The sequence below is a fragment of the Neolamprologus multifasciatus genome, chromosome 16 (genome assembly GCF_963576455.1).
Source record: "Neolamprologus multifasciatus chromosome 16, fNeoMul1.2, whole genome shotgun sequence".
NCBI classification, from domain to species: domain Eukaryota; kingdom Metazoa; phylum Chordata; class Actinopteri; order Cichliformes; family Cichlidae; genus Neolamprologus; species Neolamprologus multifasciatus.
The window spans coordinates 23,986,652-24,001,625 of record NC_140454.1 but is presented as its reverse complement, the minus strand read 5'-3'; positions in this window follow the sequence as shown (position 1 = coordinate 24,001,625).

The following is a 14,974-nucleotide window of genomic DNA, read 5'->3' as shown; positions in this document are numbered from 1 at the left end:
AAATAAAAGGATTGAATTTTTAAGATACTTGCTGTTTTATATATTAAATGGTCCCTTTAATTAACCAAATCTGCAGAATTTAATTAATAATTGAATAATGTGTTGTAATAATGTGCAGTCCTATGGTTGAAATGCATACATCACCAGTAGGCTGAATATGGAAGTGTGTAAAGACCCACCATAGGCAGCCTTTCTGGAAGGAAGGCAATTTACCATTATGCACTAAAGGGAAACTCCCCTGACTATGGTTGTTTTTTGTCCAGAATTGTGACTCATTAATTGCAATGTTTCTCCAGGAACATTAAGAATGTGTGTGCGTGTTTTTTTCCCCCGAATACCTTCAATATGGCAATATCAGATACATCTGCAAAGCATACCTCCTAACTTAACTAAGCATACCAAAAAAACTATACTGCCGTCACACAAATTCGAATGCTTTGCAGAAGTCTTGAGCCATCCTTTATATTTTGATAGGACAATGGGAAACATGTGCAGCAATTTATTGAAACTTGTGCAAACACACATGGTAATACAGTATAAGCAGAAAAACAGAGTCTGCACAATGTTATGAGGCTTGAAAGTCAATATTTATGTAGTATATTATATGACCAGATCTTCTCTTCAACACAGTCTGAACTCTCTTAAACAAGCATTCTTGTAATTTCTTTAAGTAGTCTTCAGGAACAGTTCTATAGGCTTGCAACAAGCTCATTTTTGAATGTTGGTTCCTTTTTGTTCTGTTCTCAGTCAAGATAATCCCACAATACTTCAATAATGTTAAGGTCTCAGTCTGGGGAGGTGAATCCATGACTGACAGTGTTCCACTGTGTGATTTTCTATACAGGTATTATTTTAGTAAATGCTAAAAAATTTCCAGACAGTATTGTATGGTGGATCTAAATCTGAACCATTCATAATTCCACCTATTTTTCTGACAAGATCCCCAACACCTTGGCTGAAATGTAGCCCCAAACCACAACAAAGCTGATACCATATTTTACAGATGGCTGTTGACAATGTTTCCACTGATTTCCAGTCCAGATCTTTTGGATCCCTTTGGTTTCCCTTTTGTAAAAAATGTTTGTTTTGTTTTTTTCATTCCATTCATCCATCACTGCATCTTTCAGTCCATTTTCCTCTGCTATGTGTACCCAGGTTGTGGGAGCAGCAGCCTAAGCACATAAGCCCACACCTTCCTCTCCCTAGGCACCACCTCCAGTTTTTCCAGGGGAACACTGAGGCGTTTCCAGGCCAGCAGAGAGATATAATCTCTCTAGCATGTCCTGAGTCTACCCCCCGAGATCCTCCCGTGTGACATGCCCAGAACACTTCATCCAGGAGGCGTCCTTGTCAGATGCCCCAACCACCTCAACTGTCGCCTTTTGACATGGAGGAGTAGTGGCTCTACTCTGAGCACCTCCTGGATGGCTGAGCTCATCAACCCCTATTTCCACAGTCTCAATCTTTCAGTCACTACCCAGAGCTCGTGACCACAGGTGGAGATAGAGACATAGATCAACCGGTAAATCGAGAGTTTCGCTTTCATGCTCAGCTCTCTCTTCACCAAGATGGACCGGTACAGCATCAACATCACTACAGAGCAGCCCCAATCTGTCTGTTGATGTGCTGCTCCCCTCACTCCTGACCAAGACCCCCAGACACTTAAACACCTCTACTTAGGGTAGAAATTGGTCTCTGATTGGGATTGGATTATCCACCCTTTTCTGTATGTGTGTGTGTACACAACCATTCCATTCAGTGAACAGTAAATGGATCAACTGAAGGACCAGATGGGTCTCTTGTGTCCTGTATGAGTGTAAATGTTTTAAACAAGATTTTTAAACAAGATTTTTTTTTTCCTATTTCTTAAGGACATTACTTTCAGATACTCTTAATCTATTTTCATGCACAAGAACACCTGGGTCTTTCAGATCAAAGCATAAAGAAACTAGGGGTGGATCATAAATTTTACACACCGCTGTATGCAAGGACCAAATTTATAATATTACATCCATTTTCATTTTTAGGTAAAAAAAAACAACATTTTTTTAAGGAGTTGTCTTTTTCTGCTTAAAAGGTGGTCACATTAATGTTGAAAAACATTCTATTCTGAGAACTGTTTTGAGAATTTACAGTGAAAGAGATCAGGAGTTTGTATCTTTGTGTATTTCCTGCTCTCAATCCATCTTTTGATATAATCATAGTTCTCGGCTCCAGGAAAAGTGATGAGAGCCTCAAAGAAAAACTTGCTTTGGGTCCTGTGTTGTCTAGAGCCAGCCCTGCACATTCCACAATGCAGCGTCAACAGTTTGATTCCTGACCCAGAGATCCTTGTTGCCATTATAACAATGGCCCTTGTTTTCTTTCCCTTCAAATCTGTTGACTGTTACTGTCACAACCCGGCTCATAGGAAGTGGCAATCAAGAGGGAGACCACACACAGGCTTTTAAAGATTTCTTTTCTGGCGATCTGGGGTAGCAATCAGATAATTCTGTTCAGACAGTTTCTGTACCACGGTGTAAGGCCCAGCAAACCATGCCTGGAATGGTGACCCTGCAATCGGCAGTAAAGCCAAAACCTGGTCACCCGCACTAAACTGCTGCTCTTCAGAACGCCGGTCATGAAAATATTTCATCTTGACCTGAGCCTTTTCAAGATTCTGTTTTGCCAACGGACCTGCCACATACAGTCTGTGCCGAAAACCATAAACATAATCTATCAAGTTCACTGGTGGTTCACCTGACAACCACTTTTCACACAGAACTTTCAAGGGTCCCCGAACTTTGTGGCCAAAGACCAAGTCATTTGGGCTAAACCCAGTACTCTCCTGGCACACTTCTCGCGCTGCCAACAGAAGCCACGGTAAACCTTCCTCCCAGTCACTCCTCATTTTGGTGCAATAGGCACATAACAAGGACTTCAGTATTTGATGGAAGCACTCTAAAGCACTTTGGCTCTGTGGATGATAAGGAGAGGCTTTATTATGTGTGATGTTCAACAGCTTGTGAACTTGCGCAAATAGATTTGACGAAAAGTTTGATCACTGGTCACTCTGAATAATCTTTGGTATGCCATGTCAAAGCCTTCACCACAGACTTGGCTGTGATGGTACGCAATGGATATGCAGCAGGATAACGCGTAACCTGCACATCACAGTCAAAAGATACTCCGAACCAGATTTTGATCTAGGAAGAGGGCCCACTGAGTCAATGAGCAAATGTCCAAATGGGTTACTCACAGCAGGGATGGGACAAAGTGGAGCAGGTTCAATAGACTGATTTGGCTTACCTACAATTTGGCAAGTATGGCAGGTCTTAATGTAAGCTGAAACATCACGCTTAAGACGTGGCCAAAAGAAGTAGCGCAAGATGTAATTGTAAGTCACTCCCAAATGCCCAGATTTGTCATGAGAACACTTCAACACCTCGTCATAGTATTTAGTCGGAACCACAATCTGGACAACTGGACCTCCAACACAGTCCAACCCTTGCAGAATCCACCTACGGACTAGTACATCCTTCTGCAGGAAATAACCAGAGGCCGCACTTCTAGCGTCAACACTAGGTTGCACTTTGTGAAACAGCTCAGTCAGTGAAGCATCAGCACACTGTGCTTGAATTAACTCTTGCTGGGAAACTGATAAATGTTCAGGAACAATCAAATCTGGTTGAACCTGACACTCTTCTGCTTGAGTTACAGGCTCTGCATCCTTTTTAGCTGCAGCCCTCGTAACAGCACAAGCTGCAAAGTCAGAAAAACCCTGTTCACACTCAGGGGACTCATTCAGAACTCTAGATTCAACAGGTAAAGAACTGTCAGCCCAGACTTAATTTCCAGCCAAATCATTCCCCAAAATCACATGTACGCCCTCAAGTGGCAAAGCAGGACAAACACCAAGGCAGATATCATCATCCACAAAACTGCAACCAGCCTGACTTTATGCAATGGGGCACAGAGTGGTTAAACCCATGCCTTGAACAAGTACACACTCACCAGTACCAGTAACCTGTGAAAATGGCAACACAGAGGCTAAGATAAAAGAATCCTTTGCTCCTGTGTCACGCAAAATCTTTACAGGAACTTTATGAACATCACCTGGGAGTGATACAAACCCATCTGACACAAAATCCTCAAACCCAGAATAGCTCTCTGAGTCAGACTTAGGCGAAACTGGCGTTTCCCGAGAGACTACTGAAACTTCCCGTGCAGGAATGGTAAGAGCCGCAGGCTTAACCTGTTTGCCTGTACACGCCAACTTGCTTTTCAACAAGGGACATTCTGCTTTCCAGTGTCCATCGCCATGGCAGTAGTTGCAAGCTTGACCAAACTTACTGGGCTTCACACCACCATTGGCCTTCGCAGGAACCGATGACATAAACTTAGTTTGACCAAAAGCTCTAGCAGGAGCACCAACTGAAAAACAGTTTCTACCAACCTGCCCCTTATGTGTCAAGATATATTCATCTGCCAATTTAGCAGCGTCAGAAACTGTTGTCACTTCCCATTCCGCAATGTAAGTGGCAACCACAGGAGGAACACCATCTTTAAACTGCTCCAATACCATTAACTCACATAAATCCTGAAAAGTAATCACTCCCAGTGCAGAACACCATCTGTTGAAGTGCTTAGTTAAATCCCTCGCAAACTCTACATGCGACTGCTTATCAGACTTCCTCCATGATCTGAAACGTTGACGGTAAGCTTCCGGTACCAACTCATACACTTTTAGAACTGCATCTTTAACAGTAGCAAAACTCTGACAATCAACGCACTGAGTGCTGAATAAGCTTCCTGAGCCTTTCCAGTCAAAACAGACTGTAACATAATCACACAGTCAGCTTCTGGCCATCCTCTCAATTCAGCAATGCATTCAAAAAGGGAGAAAAGGGCATCTGGCTCTCTCTGTCATCAAATTTTGGCACCAAACGCAAATTACGCACAATATCAAAAATTTCAAATCCTTGTGGAGAAGACTCTTCAGCCTCAACACCACCTGATAACTTGCCCGCCTTGATTAGGTCTAGCCGATACTGCTCTAGCTCCATTTTTCTAAAGAATGCCTTACACGTTCTTTCTCAATGCTCAGCTTGTCTCTTTCCATTTGTAAGAGTAACAACTCCTTTTGCTGCTCAAAAGACAAAGCAACTGTAGTCGAGACCACAGACTGATCAGCATCAGCCACTAAAGTCTTCATTTTACCTGGCAACACGCCTTTCTTTACTAATGCAGCCTTTAACACTCCTTTAACCTCATCTTTCAACCGTTTATCCCCAACATCGACATCATAATGTTCAACAAGTTTCAACAGTTGTTCTTTAGTACAACTATTCAAGAGTTCCTCTGATGGAGACTGAACAAAAGCATCAACTGTAGCCATAACAAAGTATTGATCCTTGACATGCAATTGAAAACAGCACTTTCCCACTAACTGCCTAACCAAAATCTACTTAACTAAAGCCTAGTCTTCATGCAGTTACTTACAGTGGGTACTTATGCGCTAAAAACCACCAGAAAGAGAAAGGCAACTGCACAAACAGCGACCCTCTCAATTCTGGGGAAGTGCTCCCGAGACAACTGCTCTAACCGTGTTCACCGCAACATAAATTTCATGAATGATTCTCAAGAGAGAAACACTCCTTCAACCTAACTGATTTTAACTTGTGCATATTCAATAATCAATACAGCTCATACTGCATTTCACACAAAGTGAGCTCAACAATTGCCTACAAGGCAAGTCCCAGCCAAGACACAACTAGACAAAGTCACCTAAACAGATGACATCAAACAGCACTAGTTGCAATCAGCTGCAAACAGACCAGCTCTCAATCAAATGTTAGAAAGCTTACCAAACCAGGATAATTGCACAGACGAGCCCCCATTTGTCACAACCCGGCTCATAGGAAGTGACAAGTAAGAGGGAGACCACACACAGGTTTTTAAAGGCTGTAAGACATATTTAATGAAAATAAGGTAAAGCAACTTAAACACAATTTAAAGGACATAACAGCCATAACTGAAACTTCCAAATGAACATGATGGGTGCCAGACAGCGAGAGCCAGAGCAAGACAGCTGGTTCAGTCAAGGTGTCTTTATATACGCTGGGACTGGCCTTCTCAGGTGTGCTGCATCTATAATTGGGTCAGCTCCACCTACCTGCAAGAAACAGGTAACAGAAAAAGAAAAACACAAGGCCAGCCCACTGGCCGTCACAATACGCACGATCTGATATCGTCGTGTTGGTGTTGTTCCCAGATCAACATAGTAAATGTTGTTCCAGGATCAACATTGCAAGTGACATATCAGAATGTTGTGACGTCATACTTTTGCGACTTCGGAAAAATCCGCCGTAAAACAAAAAACTGTACTTAAGCTGCGAGAAACCGCCTCTGTCTGCCAATCAACAGACCCTGACCCTAACCCTAACCCTAACCCTTTAATAAACGCTAAGCAGAATTGATATTGTCCTTGCAACAGTGGAATTTCATAAATGCACGAATGGCTTGGTGCGCCAAAGAATAACATTACAAGAATGTGATTGGTCACTTGCAATGTTGATCCTGGGACAACATTTACTATGTTGTTCCAGGAACAACACCAACACGACAATATCAGATCATCCTCGCAGCACAGACATAAAAATATTAAATAGGGTTTTGCATATGAAATCTTTCACTTTCTTTTTGATCTGACTTACACAAGCATGTAAGAAAGATCCTCTCACCCTTCTGGCACAACTGGTGCTTTCAAAATCCAGTACTGGTCAAAGCTCTCCTGGCTGTAAGCCAAAATCGAATAAGCAATGTCTACTTTGTTTTAAATCAGCCACACAGACTTACATTAGATATGTATAGACATGAACAACATGAACCAGGCATCCCAGTAGCTCCATGAACAGGTCAGCAGGGCACACAAAGGGAAATGGCAGGAAAATGGGACTCACCTGTGAATGTAGTTAACTTTTGGTAGTAGAATTAGTTGCTTTATACAATAACTAAAATTTAGTTTGACGATTAATTACATGAGACTTTATTACCATTTTAATAATTATAATAATTACTAACCAATACCTCTATTAATGTGATGTCGTTATTTGTTTCTTTAAAAAAAACAAAAAAACTTGTTTTATTTTACTTTTCCCATCAACTCCAGCCTCTGGTCTGTGCTTTGTGGGTGAAAAACAATACGAAAGTTACAAATACCCAATATATTAATAATAGCCAAATGTATAACTACATGCTAACTTGATCCCTAACATTTTGGTGTAATGATATAATTGAAACTTTTGCTTGTTTGACTTTGCTTGTATGTATGAATGGTTGTTTGTGTGCTGTCCCTTCAATAGACTGGTGACCTGTCCAGGGTGTAACCCACCTCTCACCCCTCGGCAGCTGGGACAGGCCCCAGCCCTCCAGCAATCCTGGATTGTGCAATCCTGGATAAGTTGATAAGAAATGAATGGACTGATGGATGTTTTAATTAATGATCTACTCTCAAATAAAATGAAATGTCCAGTTCACTTCTTGCTAAAGTCAACTTTTTTATAGGGTTCTGTGTATCGTTCCATTTAAAGTTGCAGTGCAATACCATAATTGTTTTGAAATACAGTTTGTTTCAGTATGGCCTATATTGAGGACTAAATGTTGTCATAGAGTCATTTCACGAGTTACCCATGACTCTCAGCCTTATATCCGTGTCTCCTGGTGCCAAGTAAAATCATTCGCTCAAGAAGATTGTTTGTTAATACTATTGACCCTGTTATGCTTGCTGCCACTGCAATACCTCATTGAGATGCACACTTTGCAAGGTAAACAGTGTTCTAAAGGATTCTAAATGAGGTAATCCAGCTGTGGCCTCTCCTCCTCTTGCCTCAGGCAGGGTTTCAATGCAAGAACTGTTACACACCCTCTTTTATGTTAATCTGCTGCGCTGGCTGCAAAATAGGAACCACATGTCTGGCACAAAGTGCTTGAGAGAGCAATGACAGACTGGTCTTTCACAGGGTGGATGCTGTAGGACCTGGCAGAGACACAAGTGGACTGCCTGAAAGACAGAGGCATGCAATCTTGGAAGGATCTTACCACATCTTAGAAGATTAGATAAAATTATTTAATAAGCCTCACGCTGATAAATCTTGATTGAGGGACACCAACTTCATAGATTTCATTGCAGATCTGTTAGAACTAATAGCTTCATAATACTCAATACACTGCTACCCGTTTCTCTCTGTGACATACTGTCATACTTGTATCCACCTATTTCATTGATTTGTAAAATGCCTAAACGTGGGTTAAGTGCTGAGAGGGGAGCGGGACGTGAACATTTTAGTCAAGGGTTCCTCAATGACATCCCCAGGCCAGAGAAAATGGAGGATGACAGTAAGCACCTATACATACATATATATAAAGCGATGTTTTGAGAAGGACGACTTCCCTGCTGTTAAAATGCTGAATGACCTGAGCTCTACCAGGTCGAGTTACTGACTCCAGCCCAATAATTCCTGAAGCTGGAGAAGTAAAAGTGTGAGAGAGGAACATAAGATTTGGATTTGGTAAATTATTTTGCTACAGCAATAAATAACAACAACAACAACAACAGCAACCACAAGAGCTGGCCCTAACATTACTAGAAATAACAGCAGGAAATTGTAAGGTAAGAGGGAAACAGAGGTTACACTCAGCCAGAGTTCCAGAATTGATCTTAATTTTAGAAGGAAGTGGAGTTGGTGGGTTACTTGGTTATCTTTATTAACAGACTGCGGAGAACATACTAAATGGCCAGAGGACTCCAGAGTAGACTGGGAGAGAGCAGTGGAGGATGGTCAGGCAGATAATTCCAACTATTACTGCAAGTCTTCCTGAGGTAGCTGCTAGCCGACTTGTAATAACAGGTTGAATCAGTAGCAGCTTTGGACTCTTGAATGACCACAACAATACAGGAATAGCAAAGGAACATCAACCATCCTTTCACAGGAGCCAATCAAGAGAGCACACTTAAACAGGGCACAAAGCAAAAATCAGCTCGGAGTATGAGGGAGCCAAAAACACTTCCATCAATGTGCAAAAACCTAGGGGAAAATGAAAACATAAGTTGGTCCTTAAGTGAGAAAATGAGAAAATGAGAGACAGGTGTGACAGCTGAAGCCTGGAAACAGAGGCTCCACCAGCAGGTGGGCCCGGAGAGAACAGCCGCCAGCAACTGCACCTGAAAATAGAAAGAGAGCAAGAGTCACAAAAGGGGGGGTGGGGGGGACAGACAACCCAGACCATGACAAACAATAAGATAAGTGAATACAATATCTCAGACTCAGTGAAGATTCAAATTCCTTCATTGTCATGAAGTCAATGCACAGAGAAAAATAAGAAAAACGAAATAAAAAAATAAATGAAAAATAAAAAAAACAAGCTATAGAGACAAATAAAATAAGCTATATAAAAAGATTTATGAAGCAAAGAACTAAATAAACAATTTATTTAAAAAACATGCAAAGTAAAAACTGCCGCTGTTAGTTGTGCTCAGCTATTGCACTGTGTAGCAGAATAAAACTTTAAATATCAATAAAATGTTAGACTTAAAGAGTGGGTGACTCTCTGTCAGACAGATGTAGTGTATTATAAAGCTTTATTGCATGTGGTATGAATGATTTCCTGTATCTGACCTTCTGGCAGCAGAGCTAAATCAGTCTGTTAGAGAAAGTGCTCAGCTGCCTGTCCAGTAAGTGGTGCAAAGGGTGGTAATGAATATCTATAATGGATAACATTGTTCAGTGACCTCCTCTCCACCACAGCTTCAAAAGTGTGCAGTTTGCAGCCAATCTTATAGCCAGACTTCCTAATCATTTTTTTTCAGTCTGTTGGTGCTGCACCTCCAGCTCTGATTCTGGTCCCCCAGCAGACCACAAACACTGAGCTCACCACACATGACTGATCTCCAACATTTTGTTGCACATGTAGAAGAATCTCAGCTTCCTTGGGAAAGCCAGACTGCTCAACCATTTTTTATTTATTTAATTTTTATTTATAAAGCCTCAGTGTGGGTTAGATTTTTGTCAGTTTTGACATCAAGGTACTCCAACATATCAAGACCCTGCCTGGGGATTGCCGTGGACTGTGCAGCTGTCCTCATGCTTGAAGTAGATAACTATCTCTCTAGTCCAGGCCTATGTGGAGGGCTTTTAATGCACATCACCAAGTTTGACAACCCAGTCTCACACACTGGAGCTGGTCGCTTATATGGTCAATATCCATGAGATAGTGGATGTGTTCACTGGCATTTCCTGCCACTTCTCTTTCAGTAGAAGGTTGGGGATCTAAATCCTGGCCAGGATTGCGTGCATTTAGTACGCAAGCCTACCTGGTAACATGACTGAGAGATATGTAACTGAAGACTGCCATATGTGGCAAGTTGGGAGTGACAGACCTGTCTCACTATTAACTAAAGGGATATCAGGGACAGATATCAAAGGATGCTTTGAAATCTGACGACATAAGTTGTTTTTATTCAACTTTCACAGCATGTCTTTTATCCTGTCTTCCTTCTCTAACCCCAACTGGTCGTGGCAGATGATCACTGACATTCATTCGCACTGGTTCACGTGGACTACAAAGTTTCACAACTAAGAAAAATGTGTAATTGTGCACTGCCTCTTAAAGTACCTGGCCTTTGAGTAAACTGACAAATGTGACTCTAAGTTTCTCCTTGTAACTCCATCTTACTTTATCTCTTAGGGCTTTTATATGAATCCTCTGGCCAACACATTGATTTGCCGTCCAACTGTCTGTTACGATGCAGCGTTCTTCAAGCTGCTGTAAGCTCCCAGATGTGTTACTCTAATTAAATCTATAGTGTAGTTTAGTTCATTGACAGCTCATTCTAAAAGTTATCCATCATTCCCTTGAAGCACGCTGGTACTCACTCTGTGTAATTGAAAGATTTCCCTGGAAATCTTCCAGGCTTAATGTGTCGGATATTTGCAGCCCATGGCTCTTTGCCTTTTTCTTTTGCACTCCTAATACATTAGCCATCTTGTTGTGATTTATAAAAGAAGTAGATCTTTCAAAAGGCCAAACGATTGGCAATTACAGTTATTGGTTTCCTGAATGCTTTTTACTTGTGGTATGAACTTAAATGCTAAAAAGTGAATATATTATAGGGATTGTATACTAAATGAGTTAGCAATATTTCTTTTAAAAACAACGGAGTTAGTTATTATTCAGCAAAAACCAACATAGCTATGGCTAAGAGTTGAACTGTTGAACTGTTTCCTGGTCATGTCAAACAGAAGCATTACAAATTGTGACCCAAGTAATTATGACAAATTATACAATGTTCTATATTTCAGCATCTAACCTCTCAATGATGCACATGGGATGCCAGCAGACTGCAACCCGATCTCTGCTCTAGGTTTACTTTACCAGCACTATAAGTGTGGTGCAATTATACCAATTTTCAAGTGATAACACCATGTGTAATATTCATATAGGTTTACTGTTCAGTCTCAGTCTTCTCACGTTAAATTATTAACAGACCCAACTGACCAATTGAAGGAAGAAAGGTGATATTCTTTGTTTAGCAAGAAACCTACTGTGGCCAACTGTACGTGCAGACATGTACAGCCACAAAAGAGAAAAGGGCCGTTGAAAAGAGAGGGCAGCGGTGGGTTGAGAGTATACATGTGTAAGCCATTTCATAGACCCACACCATGGGAAATAATCTGCCTCATACGCTCAGCTCCAGTTTCCATAAGATTAATTCAGGGAGAAATAATAACAAAACTGGAGCACTTGTTAATTGGGTCATATTTCAACACTTACACAAGCCTGTCTATTAATGAAACTAAAACACACCAGACTGAAATGTTTTTCTTATACGTAGGAAAGGTAGGGACTGCCCCATGTGCACAGAGAAGTTAGAAAAGGTATTTACATCTTTGTGGGAATGTACAGTAAAAGGTGGAGTGGATCACTTTTCTCATTTCCTCTTCCTGTTTCTACTCCTCAGGTGTATGTGTCTATGTGTGTCAGACTATGTCTCTAAATCTGAGCGGCGATCATTAACTATGAAAGGCTGTTACAGAATGTCTCAGTGGTCATTTCCCCTCCTAATACCAGCATTTACCACTTGAGCCTTTAATTCCCAGTTCTTAGGTAGAAGTACAGCGAGAGAGAAAGAGACAGAGAGAGAGAGAGAGAGAGAGGAGTACTGGTGTTGCTAAATTTCCACAATTCAGAGAATGGATAGATACGCATAGTCAGTAATACAAATTACAAATTAGTTAGTAAAATAAATTACAAACTATTTGAATAACCATTGTTTTTTTTATTTTGTTTTGTTTGTTTCTTTCATGGATGAATATTACTAGATGCATGTTTTCACACACTTTTGTAACCTCGTAGTAGTTAGTCTCCCACTCTTTACCCCCATGGGTAACAGTTGTGGTCAGAAGTTTACATACACTCAATATGTAAATGAACAGTAATTTGCGGCTTTTAATGATTTATCAGAACTGCTCTTTTTCTGTGGTGGAATGATTGTACACCATGCATCATTATACACCCCCATTAATATTTGGTTAAATGTCCCTGAGTAAGTTACACCTTGACCAGATGTCTTTAGTAGCCATTAACAAGTTTCTGACATACTTCTGGCTGGATATTTGACCACTGTTCTAGACAGAATTGGTAGAGTTTCATGTAAATTGGTTGGTTTCTTGGCATGGCCCTGATTTTTAAGCATACTTTGCAAATTGGGGTTGAGGTTAGTTCTTTGGGAAGCCTATTCCAGAAGCTTGAACTGATGATCTTGGAATCTGCAGTTGTTTAGAAATGGGTCCAAGAGACCTTCCCAACTTGTGTAAATCTGCAATTCTCCTTCTTAGATCTTCAGTAAGTTCCTTGGACTTTCCCATTGTTCAGAGTATTGGTCGATCCACCGAGTGCTGTCAGACAATTCCATTTTTTCTGCCAACGAGAAACTACCACTTGCGGTCAAGAAGGTAATAAGCTTTGGCGTGGTCAGGTTGAAAGACACTGTAGCACCCTGAGCACCACTTATTAAAAGGTTTAAGTGAGTGTGTTTATGTATTATAGCCTGTGTGTGTACTTTCAAACATGTGCACACAATACTTTTTATAGAGTCATTAAAGATGTATGCTGGAGAACCATTTCACATTGGAGAAAGACTAGTCCAAAGAAATCATTAAAAGCCAAGAAGTAGTAATGTAGTAGTAAAGTAGTAATGTTAGTATGACATTCATGTCTATGATGAGTTTCTAAAAACTGCAAGTGTATGTAAAAATTGCTATGTTAAAATTATTCTTCATGTGTATGCCATTGATAGTCTTCTTATAAATACTGAAGATATTTACAATCATCTTTACAACTGTCAGTAACATGCACCACCATGAAGAAGCCCTTAAAAGGAAACGCTGCATGAACATACTAAATAAACCATTAAAGAGAAGAGCTTCTCTCATCATTAAAATCTGCACATTTGCTCAAAATGGAACAAAATACAGTCCCATACTTGTGCAAGGGATTAGGAACACAGGGGTCAGCCCTATCTGAACCCCCTTCACATAAATAACATCTCTAAAACTCCATTAACCACCCAAATCCCATCTGCAAGTGTTTATTATCTAATGGAGAACAAGAATCCGGAAGTTTTAACCGAGATTCAGTTCAGCCTTTATCCTTTCTTCACCCGTCTTTTCCTCCACCTCTCCGTCACCCTGTATTGCTCATCTCCTACACTGCGGATGTGCTTGAGCATGTCTCCCTTCACCATAGCCCGGTTTATCCAAAGACATTGTCCTGGCTCCTTAAGTAATTTCTCTCTCTGCCACCATTGCACAATGCCCTCTTACCAACAACTGTGTTACGGCCGCTCAACTGTACACGCATTACTATGGGAGCATAGATTGAGACCATGCTACAGGAATTAGGTGCACACAAACACATAACAACAAGTGCCACAATGCGCACACACAAGATGCACACATATACACACAAAGAGAAAAGCACACCATAACTGCCAAGTGAATCATTGGATTTGCATCTCATTTCTCTATGTGTGTATTAGTTTTAGTGTGCGTGCGTGTGTGTTTTTAGCTCTCTGAATACCTTGGTGCCATAAAAAGGCTCCCCCTTCTTTCCCTCTCTCTCTCTCTCTCTCTCTCTCTCTCTTTCTCTCTCTCTCTCTCTTTTCTTTTTTTTTCTTTTTTTTTGCTCTCGTTCTCTTTCTCTCTCCAAAAAGGCCTATACTATTTCAATAGGGAACAGATTTAGATGTGCAGTGACAGCTTAATAAACGGAATGTCTTTGGATGCCTCCGTCTGTAGGGGGAGGCGTCTAGGTGGTTCGGGGAGCCGCTCAAGATGCATCAATAGGAGGAGGTTCTTTCTATGGTGCTGCTAAGGTCTTTACAAAGCCCGCAGTGGCTGACCTACAAAATGGTGGTCAAGATGGAGCTTTATGTTTAAGGGCTGAAAGGGAGGAGAGGTCTGATTAGTAGGTTAGGGAGAGTTCAGTGGCTCTGTATGGCTCTGGAAGACCTGCTGACTGGGGTTTGAATAGCCCCGGTGGCATGGTAAACAAGCTGAATGGGAATCCAAGGCAAAGGGAGTGGAGCTGTAGCGCTAGGTGGGAGGGGTAACACTTGTCTGGGTTCATGGAGCCCTCACAGGAGCTGTGTTGAGGGCACTGGCCCTGATTATAGAATGCACTGAGGCTGGCGCTCTGCAAAAATGGGGCTCCATGCAAGGTGTTAAACCAATCCTACTTCACAGCTAACCTCTCATTTATTCATCATCAAAGGAGCCTTCTGATCATAAAAGCCTCAGGGCAAACTTGGCAAAGTGGGGAACACTCTCCATATCAAATCTGAACACCTTTTCTCATTTTTCTAATATGTTTTACATGCTTAAAGAGAGAAAATAAAATAAAACAAATCAAATTATATATATATATATATATATAT